Genomic DNA, 10,326 nt, shown 5'->3' with positions numbered 1-10,326 from the left:
CACAATTTCAAAGTGAAAGAGAGTAGATTTGAGATCTGAGATTGAAAATCAAACCAAACCCACCACCACCATCTTCATCGTCTCTAGCTCTGCAACTACCACGAGCTTCGCCGTCGTTAACTGGTTCGCGATTCGATCCACAAGTATCAACATAAGATGAAACTTTCTTCTTCTTTTAAAGATTAATTTTCAAAATCAAATTCAGAGATGTCGAGATCTGATTTTAGCATCATCAAAAACGATTGAGCAGATAAGTATATCATTATCCTTGTAAATCATTTCAAGCAAAAACATCAATTGATCGATTTCAGATATGAACAATCTGGAAACGAAATTTTATTGTTTCGATTGATTATATTGATGATAAAATTGGAGATAGAGATAGTGGTGGTTCTGATTATTTTTGGTGGTGGTGGTGGCGGTGACGGTGAAGATTAAGTGTGATTTTGTTGCCTTTGAGACGGTGATGGTGCTTGTGTAGGTTTGGGAACTTTTCAGAGAGACACAACGGTGGTGAAGCTACAAGCGGGATCAATTGTTGTTGTTGATCCAATTTTTTATGGATCAACTACGGTTGTTGATCCCATTTATGGGATGAACTCCTGTTGCAAAGGTTATTTTGTTATCGATGATTAATGGATATCGTTATTATGTTTGATTTTGGGTCACAGTTGGTGATGGGAACTGTTGGTATTGTTTTAATGGGGGTTTGAATCTGTGTTAGAGATCGAGTTCAATATCTGTTTTTTTTGGTGATGTTTTTGGGGTTGGTGGTGTTTTTTAATAAATATTGGTGGTTCTGGATGTTTGTGGTAATGTTGGTGATTGAGTTTGAGTATGATTGTGGTGGAGATTGGGTGTGATTTTGGTTGCATTTGTTGATGGTGTGGTGCAATGGTAGCATGACTGAAGCTACAGGTAATGATCAATTGTTGTTTGTTTATATGTTTTTACGGATCAACTACTGTTGTTTACCCGATTTTTTATGGGATCAACTATTATTGTTGATCCATTTTATGGATCAACTCCTGTTGTTGACCCAATTTTTTATGGGATCAACTACTGTTGTTGATCCAATTTAGGGAGTCAACTACCATTGTTGATCCCCTAAATTGGATCAACTTCTACTGTTGATCCTTTTTTTTCTTGGATCAACTACCATCGTTGATCCCCTAAATTGGATCAACTTCTACTGTTGGTTCTATTTTTATCTGGATCAACTACTATTGTTGATACAAAAATATCCGAACCAGTGGCGGCGACGACGGTGGCGGTGGTGGTGGCGGCGGAGGACTAGTGATGGCGGCGGCGATGGACTAGTGGTGGTGGAGGACTGGTGGTGGTGTAATGGTTGTGGTGAAGGAGCGGTGATGGAATATTAGTGGTGGTGGCGGTTGGTAGGTGGTGGTCATTGAACGGTGGTGGTGGAATGGTAGTTGAATGTTGGTGGTGGCGGTGCTAATGGTGGTGGTGAAGTGGTAGAGGAAAAAATTTGTTTCATTTTGAAATAAAGAAAAATATTATATGGATGAGGGTATTAAGGTAATCTAATTTTAAATGGATAAGGTTATTAAAAAGTAGGGACATATTTATTGTTGTACAAGGATATATTTATTGGGTGTCAAAAGTAAGGACATAAATAATGTACCCAAAAAAAAAAACGGTCCGCGAGTTATAACCTTAGAGGTATCACCATCCTTCCACAAAAAACCCATCAAAACAAAAGTAACACAAAAACCCCATCAAAACAAAATTAACACAAAAACCCCAAATCTAAATGTTGGTTTCATCAAATTTTATTTTGGTTTCATCAAAAAAATTGATGAAACCAACATTTAAATTTGGGGTTTTTGTATCAATTTTTAAAAATTTGGGGTTTTTGTATCAATTTTGTTTATGATGGAATTTTAATGGATCCCAACATTTGAGTGAGGTTTTTGTACCACAAGTTTGGTCACCTTGAGTTTTTATGACTAATTTTGAAAAAAAAAAAAACACTATTGTATGCACGTGAACAGCATGCACAGACTGCACCTTGCCCAATTGCAGGCTATTAGAATCTCATATCATAGTCAAATTCAATGTTATGGTCTTCGTGTGGTGTAAACCACGTCATTATCAGCTTCCTTCTCATCTTTTCTTTGGATGGCTGCATTTAGTTGTTCATGGCTAATGGTTTTGGGTTGAACGTCAGTCCTACCCCAAACAAAACCTAGTTTAATTGGGGGCAAACATTTTAATTGGGGGCCTTGTACTAGAGAATAGAAAAGGTCACCCAATCCTAATTTGGATCACTCCTTAAAAAAATATTTTTTAAATGGCTAAAACGTCCCTAAATAATTAGTGATAATCTGATTTAATTTGAGTTTAATTCTTTTTTCTTTTAGATTTTTTGTCTGCAATTTTGTGTCTGATTTTTTTTTTTTCCCAGATCTGTATGAAAAGGCGCGTCATGGTATTGAAAATTTTCAGTGACGACCCCAAACAGTCGTTAATTTTTCGACTGTTTCAGTGATGACTCTAAACTGTCGAAGATTCATTAATGGCGGAAATGTACGACAGTTTTGTGTCGTCATAAACATAAATAATACGTATATGACGACTGTAAACAGTCGTTAATGTTTTAGAAGTGTCGTTAAAAACAATCGTTAGTTTCTAAAAAGAGTCGTTATCTTCATCATTAATGGCGGAAATGTACGATAGCTTAGAATCGTCATATACATAATCAATTCCCTGACGACCCTTTGGAAGAGTCGTTATTGTTTTAATTATGTATATGACGACTTTAAACTATCGTTAATGTCTATGAAGGGTCGTTAATTAGGGTCGTCATTTGAAAAAAAAAATAGTCAAGGATAAAACAGTATGTTCACAGTCGGATTAATACGCCCTTAAAAATTTTGGGGTGCAAATAAAATGTCATGGCCCCCAATCAAACGAGGAAACAAAAGTATACTACGGGCACAAAAATAAAGTATAGCCTTGCTACGAGTAACAACAAACCTTTTGAGCCACAAAAAAGAATTAAATGAGTCAGAAAACATTGGAATGCGGATGTCGTAATCAGAAAATATTGAAATACAAGCATAAACGATTCTAGCAAAAAACAAAAAAAAAAAATGCTAGAATGTGAACAAACTGCAACACATTCTTATTCATTTCTATGTTCTCCAAGAAAACCTTGTGAGGCTCCAAGGATATTTTCAATACTTCCAGCAAATTCCTTGTGAAGCTCTGTTCCACTTCCATCTGAATCACATTGAAGATAGAAACAACAATAAAAATCCCTGTTTATTTCCTATAAAACAAGTGCAACCAAGACAATTAATTGAACTTTATTGTTCACAAATAAACTTGAACTTACAAGAATTGTATGCAAACAGGAAGACAAATTAAGCAAACTCATTTGCCATATGCAGATTAGAACGAGTAGCACTAGCTAGATAGGTAGTCAACTCCTCATATAAATAAGACCCATCCATATTAGATGCCTGCAAAAATACCACATTATAACCATATATCCACATTCAAGGGTGAAGTATATGACTATGATAGCTCTGCGGCAAGTTTAAACCTTGAGAAAAATTGCTGGAGCTCAAGGAATTATTGAGCCGGGGTCACTAGAGCTCAAGGACCTTGGAAGTTCGACATCAACTTGACATGATCAAGTATAACATTGTTCTGGATGTGCTGACAACATTCACTTCAGCTAGGTATTGACCCTTAATAAGAGAATACTTCGCAAAATTAAGCAATTATCTGTGAGACTAGAAAAAAAATTTAATAAGCAAATACAAGGAATCAATTAACCAATCTTAGTTTCACCAACTTGAAGCATGAGTCCAGTTGTATGAATTTGATGATAGAACTTCATTGCGCTGAAATTTTAAAATCCATCAGCAAATAAGTCAAGAGGAGATAACGGAACCCCAGTGATGACAATTAAGTAAGAGTCATTCATACCCTCTCTAACATCACTAAAACATATTCAGATCAAACAAAATAAGGCTCGGCCAAGTACCCGGAACATTGATCTTTACTGAGAACTTTTATCATTTATCAGTTACCAGTTTGTACTTCACAAAAAAGTTCATTTATCACACATACACAGTACAAAGGGAGCATATAAACAGAAAACAAAGGCAAAAGATAACAACTATAACTAATAAATAAACAAGCAAGCTCACCGTGGCCAAACCAATAGAGAGATCAGCAATACAAGTATCCTCGGTTTCACCACTGCACCGCATATAGTAGATGTTAGTTCAGCATCTAATAAAATGAATATATTAAATAACCAATAAAGTATTGAGTACTACCTTCGGTGGCTAGCCATAACACCCCATCCAGCGTGCTTAGACACTCTCACCGCTTCAATGTTCTCAGTCACAGAACCAATTTGGTTGACCTAGCAGAAAAACAAAAGACCTATTCAGAAAATTCTCATGTTATTAAAACATATGATCCTCATATAGAACAACAAGCCATCAATAGAAGGGCATTGCAGGACTTTTCTTTGATTGGTTTTGCGACACACTGTGACCACACATATAATAATTAAATCAAAAGCCTGGTATTCAAACAATAATTTGAAGTTTTCACTATTCAGATATAATACAGTGGGATTAGTGACAAGGAGATCATCCGCGGCGATCTACACTTGTTATCCGACCTTACTGGTCATCTTAGCATAGTGTTCCCAGTCATCCTGATCAAATGGGTCTTCAATGGATACAATTGGGTAATCAGCCACGAAAGACTTGTAGACATTTTTCAAACTGTCTCCAGTTTTTTTTGTGACCCATAATTGTTCTGCAGAAAAGAGAGTGTCAATTTCACTTCCACTCTAAGAAAAGTAAGAGGCACAAACATGCCAATATAGGTCTTGGTTAATCAATAGACAGATATTAAGGAACCGACACTAAAAAAGAAAAAATAAATCAATACACGAAGGGTTGGTAACGAAGTTTGTTTTTAGCATTCTCACATCAGACTAAGCGGGAGTTTGGCAAAATAAACAAAACCTTCGGTCCTTGTAGTAACCTCCTTTACTTTTGGGAAGTCAATTTAGGATGAGTTTGTACAGCAAACTACAGACTCATAAGTTAGTGAAGTAAGATAAAGACCATGCAACAAGGCAAATATAACAGAATTTGTATAGTACTCTTACCTTTTGTTTTTTGATAATATATGCCGAAAAAGATGAACCCAATTACAAAAACGACTACCTGAAGCAAGAGTTACTTCTTTTCTAAGCAAAGAGTGACTCTACAGAATGCAAGTTCACCTCATGTTTTGTGTTTACTATTTTACTTTTATTGATTAGCTACATCATGACTCAATATAGCAATTATTACCTCAAAAAATTCTCCAGTTCATCGTCTTACCCTCTTTCAAGCAACCTCATTAAGAATCCAAACTCCATCTGAAACATAAAACATAAATCGAGTTCATCAATATCGAAGTAACCAAATGTGAGAGAAAACTCTCAGAGTAGTTATGTCAAACAGGTTATAAGCGAATGTCAATATAGATATGGAAGGTCAGAAAACTAACTTTAAGTGGAACCCAATTGTCAGTAGTGAAAAGCATATACAGTCAGACCCCTAATTTCAAATTTACAGTATCAATTAACGATCTCTCTAAGGCTACGAAGTGCAGCGTCATAACCTGGATTTTGGAGATTTTAATGGTATTTGCGCAAATGGATCGAAAAAGTTTAGGAGTCAATTAACAATATCTCTGAGACTATGAAGCCCAGCATCATAACTGGAAGAGGAGAAGCATGGCGGTGAGAGATCTGGTTTTCTGAAAAAGAAAATAACCGAATGAAGTTGTCGGGTTTCGAGTTTTGAGTTATAAAATGAGAACTTTGGTTTTCAAAATATTTTGCGCGCCAAAGAAATAATTAACGCGCCAAAATTCCCGCAAATTTCTTTTTCCCCAAAAATTTACCCGGCCCAAAACTTACCGGGTAATTTTGCCTCCATTGTACAAGGTGGCAATCCACATGACTGAAGTCTTTGATTTTCCATTGGCCAGATTAAAATTAAAATCATGCAGATGGTTTAACGCGTGTGGATGGCGAATTTTCATTAGGACAAATTAATAAACTGGCCAGCTTCCATCCAAATATTTAATAAACCGGCCAAAAAATTTAAATCTTTTATAAACTGGCCTTTCCGTTAACTATTTCACCTGGTCCCACCAAAATGGTCCAACAAGTGGACTTAGTCAATGTTTGTGCCTAAACTTACTACCATATCCTTAATATTCTTTTCCTCCTTCATTAACCTATCTTGCGGCAATGGTTGTTCTTCAATGGTTGTTCTTACATGATAACTCGATTGATTTGTACCCAAACCATTCTCGTTTCTCCCCCGACCATTTAACTTCAACCATTTCTTATTTTCTGTTCCTCCAACTCTTTCTTCGACCACCAACAATGCTCTCGATTGGGGTAAAAGGGTAACGGTAAGCTTTCAATCCCGTATTTCTTTCTATTGATTCAAGTCTTCTATATGGGAATCGAATTAAACTCTGAAGGATTTGATCGTGGTGATGACAGAAACCACTTGAAGTTGGATTTTTTTTTTTTGAAAAAGGAGTTGATTAGGGTTTGTTTCTGTTGACTCCAATCATTATTCTTTTTGGGTTTCTAAGTTTGCTGGTTTATGTTGTGATTGAACAATTGATTGAATAATTAAAAGCTGATTAATTTGATTAAGCTTTTCAATTGGTTTTTTATCGATTGTTAATTTGTCTCTCCTGTTTGTTTTTAATTGTAAGGGTTCATAATTGTACGTTTCTCGGATGATCTTGTTTTTTTTCTTTAATTAAGATGGGTTAATTCTAGAGATGTATACAAATTTTGGTAATGATCCGTTGAATTTGGTTTGATTTCAATAATTTGTTAGGGTTCCATGGGAATGAAAAATCACCGGAGAAGAACAGAAGAATAAAAAGAAGATGAGTCGAGTCGCGAGTTGACTAGGTTGTAAAAGGTCTACAATACCCTTGACTCGCGTTAAGTTAACTGCCGTTACTGTTTTTTGAAAAAAACGGGACGGAAAAGTTCTAACTCGGCCACTTTATAAAATAATTAAAAAAAACGGCCACTTTGTTAATTATGTGTCAAAAAGGTGGCTACTTTATTAAAAATCCCTTTTCATTATGAGTATATACGAGTGATGCCGGCCGATATCAGGTAAAATGACGACGGATGACAAGTGAAATAAGTGAAATTAGACAAAATTTTATTTGAATCGATTGATAACCATATAAACCCATGGAATCTATGAGAATTTAAGTGAGGTCAAGCTATATCAGACAAGATTAATAGTGAAATTGACTAAATTCGATGGACATTTGGTTAAAATAAATAGATAACCGGAGAAATTGAGTAAAATCGACCGACATTGAGTAAGATTGGCGGATAGCAAGAGAAATTAATTAAGTGAATCCGATGGTAATTTGGTTTTAATTATTAGGTAACCATATAAACTCATAGAATCCCGGAGAAATCTAGTTATATCAAATGATATTGGATAACTGGAGACTACTTAAAACATTCGACTGCTTATTCACAGTCGAATTCTAGGCGGAGTAAATTCGATGAGGGTCACTAATTTAGGTACATGTGACTAATTGGTTAGTACTTAATTCTTATTAATTCATGTACATCTCTTGTAATCCGATGAGATGGAATTAGATTAAGAAGTCCAAAATCCAGAGCACGATGTGAATTTATGTAAATCCGCAAGTATATTCAAATTAAAAGAAGTTTGAATATTGAATCAAAAGAATTTATGTTAGTTTAGGCATGATATGTAATCACATATAACAAAAAATCATAACCAAATAAATTTGCGGGATCTTTGAGATTCAAATGAGATGGGATGACATAGATCGAAGTCTACTTTTATTTGCAAAATATGCATCTCATGGATAAAAATTCTTACAGCCCATAACTAATTTCTTGTGAACTATAAATTGTTGCTGTGAGCGATCAAAAACCATACTCGTAACCTGAAATCTCGTAAAGGATTTTTGAACTTGCTTGGTAACTTAAAATAGACAAATGTAACAAAAAGTCGAGCTACATACGCAAAATCATATTATTATCTGCATAATATGCATCTCATCTCAACATTTATTAATTGTTTGGTGTAAAACTATAATCGAGACCTAAAACCTCACAAGCTTTTAAAAAGTGCCTCGTGAATTAAAAACGACCATTTTAACCATAAATATAGTTAGCTACCCAAGTTTAGGTTATTAATTTCCTACACTGTGTCCATCTTATGGACCAAAAGCACCCAAAATAGATCATTAATTTCCCCGCAATCCAATATTTTTATTCCGATAAGTCAAAAACGATAATTAATACCAAAAACCTCACAAGATATTTTTCGAAATTTCTTAGTGACTCAAAATCGACCATTTTAACTCAAAGTTGAGTTAATTAAAAATAACTTAATTATTCTTAGCATGTACAATATGCATATCCAGACCAAAATTTCATGATAACCCAAAGCCAAAGGCTTCATAGAGAAAATTTTGCTATTGTGATTGATCAAAATCCATAATCGGGACCTAAAACTTCTTAAAAGATTTTTTAATTTACTTGGTAACTCAAAATCTACCACTTTAACCAAAAGTTTATTTACATAGGAAAAATCAGCTTAATGTCAACACGATCTGACCAAAGTTTCCACCTAACCCAAACCCAATTGGCTCGCATCAAAAAAATTATTACTCGTGATCTGAAATCTCATAAGGGGTTTTTGAATTTGGTTGATTATTCTAATCGACCATTTCAACCAAAAGTCAAGCTACATAAGCAAAACCATATAATTATCTGCACATTATACATCTCGTGGACCGTAACTACAAAAATTGTCATAAATTATCTCTTAACCCAAGATTTATTATTGTGATCGGTCCAAAACCAAAATCGATACTTATATCTCACAAGGATGCTCGGTGACTCGAAATCAACCATTTTAACTAAAGGTCAAGCTTATTCCACAAAATCAGATTACTATCAAGCACTATATACATTGTCGTACCAAGATCTCTTGGATACCGAAATTCAAATGTCTCGGTAAGTAAAATGTGTAATGCATGATCTAAATTCCCTTAAGGGGATTTTGAATTTGTTTGGTGACTCAAAATCCACCACTTCCAAAGGTGAAGCTACATTCGCCAACTAAGTTAGTAACATCATAATATGCATTTGTTGACCAAGATCTCTTGACAACCCAAAATCAATGACCTCCTTATTCAAAATTTGTTATAGTTATCGATTGAACAAAAATCACACTTGTCACCTAAAGTTGTTTGATTTTTATTCCCATGACCTCAGTAATATATTGTGTACAAGTCATATGGCAAGGTTTACAAACAAAAATGCTAAAAATAATTTTAGCTAAAGTTTAACCACGTACTACGCGGGTACTTGGATGTTCATATAGTTCCAAAATGAACGGATCAGATTAGTTGGTAAAAGATCTAAATTGTCTCGATCTCTACGTATCAAAACGATAGTTGTTAAATCATCAAAATCTTTTGGATGGTGTACACCGAAATATTGAAAAAACCCTAACACTGTTCAGGCCTTTTGTATCGCTCTACGTTTCTATCCTGGTTCACGCCGCCATGCCCATCACCGATTCACCATCTCTCTCACCACCACCATGACAAGCATCGTTCCAGAAAAGAAAAAATAAACGAACAAAACTCACATCTCAATAATTCCAACAATACCAAAATTATGCTCTTTAGAGAAAATCATTTTCTTAATTTTAGTTAATATTGTTCTGTATAAAGATTTTTAGAGATGGTTAAAAGTTTAAATGGCGGTGAGTTTTGGTTATTTTCATGATTTCGCGAAACGAATTTGCATAATCCCTTCATGATTCTAAGCGGTTTAAGTATTTTTTTCCGCAGATCTTTCCACGGAAGAGCTAAATCAAAGACTACTACTAATGGCAGGTCAGGTTTTTTTCATTTCTGATGTTTTTTCTTTAATGCTGGGATTATATTTGGATCTAGTTTCTGATTCGTTCTATGATGCTTAAAGGATGGCGCCGGTAAGGAAAGCGCTAAGGAAAAAATACGGCTTAGTCCAAAAACGCGTCAAAAAATACAGTTTAGTCCAGACCGAGTCAACTAGGTTTAAATTAGTCCAAAAGTTATTTAAAATAAGAAAAATACACAAATATCCCTCATGATTTACAATTTAGTTAAAATATTTACAGTTTAGTCCAAAGTGACTCATGATGATGTCTGCAACTTTAAATAAAATAAAAATAATTAAAAATC

At 34.7% G+C, this 10,326-nt stretch overlaps 1 long non-coding RNA gene across 1 annotated transcript; it reads right to left on the bottom strand.

Annotated features, from left to right (window-relative positions):
- Positions 1-3,056: 3,056 nt before the first annotated feature.
- LOC113277710 lies at positions 3,057-4,195 on the bottom strand. Its single transcript, XR_003325081.1, has 3 exons — positions 3,575-4,195; positions 3,365-3,491; positions 3,057-3,249 (listed from the first exon to the last, which is right to left on the bottom strand). It is a non-coding gene; the product is annotated as an uncharacterized LOC113277710 (long non-coding RNA).
- Between the last annotated feature and the right edge of the window lie 6,131 nt (positions 4,196-10,326).

Source organism: Papaver somniferum, chromosome 5, assembly GCF_003573695.1.
Source record: "Papaver somniferum cultivar HN1 chromosome 5, ASM357369v1, whole genome shotgun sequence".
Classification (NCBI taxonomy): domain Eukaryota; kingdom Viridiplantae; phylum Streptophyta; class Magnoliopsida; order Ranunculales; family Papaveraceae; genus Papaver; species Papaver somniferum.
This window is presented reverse-complemented; position numbering and strand designations above follow the sequence as displayed.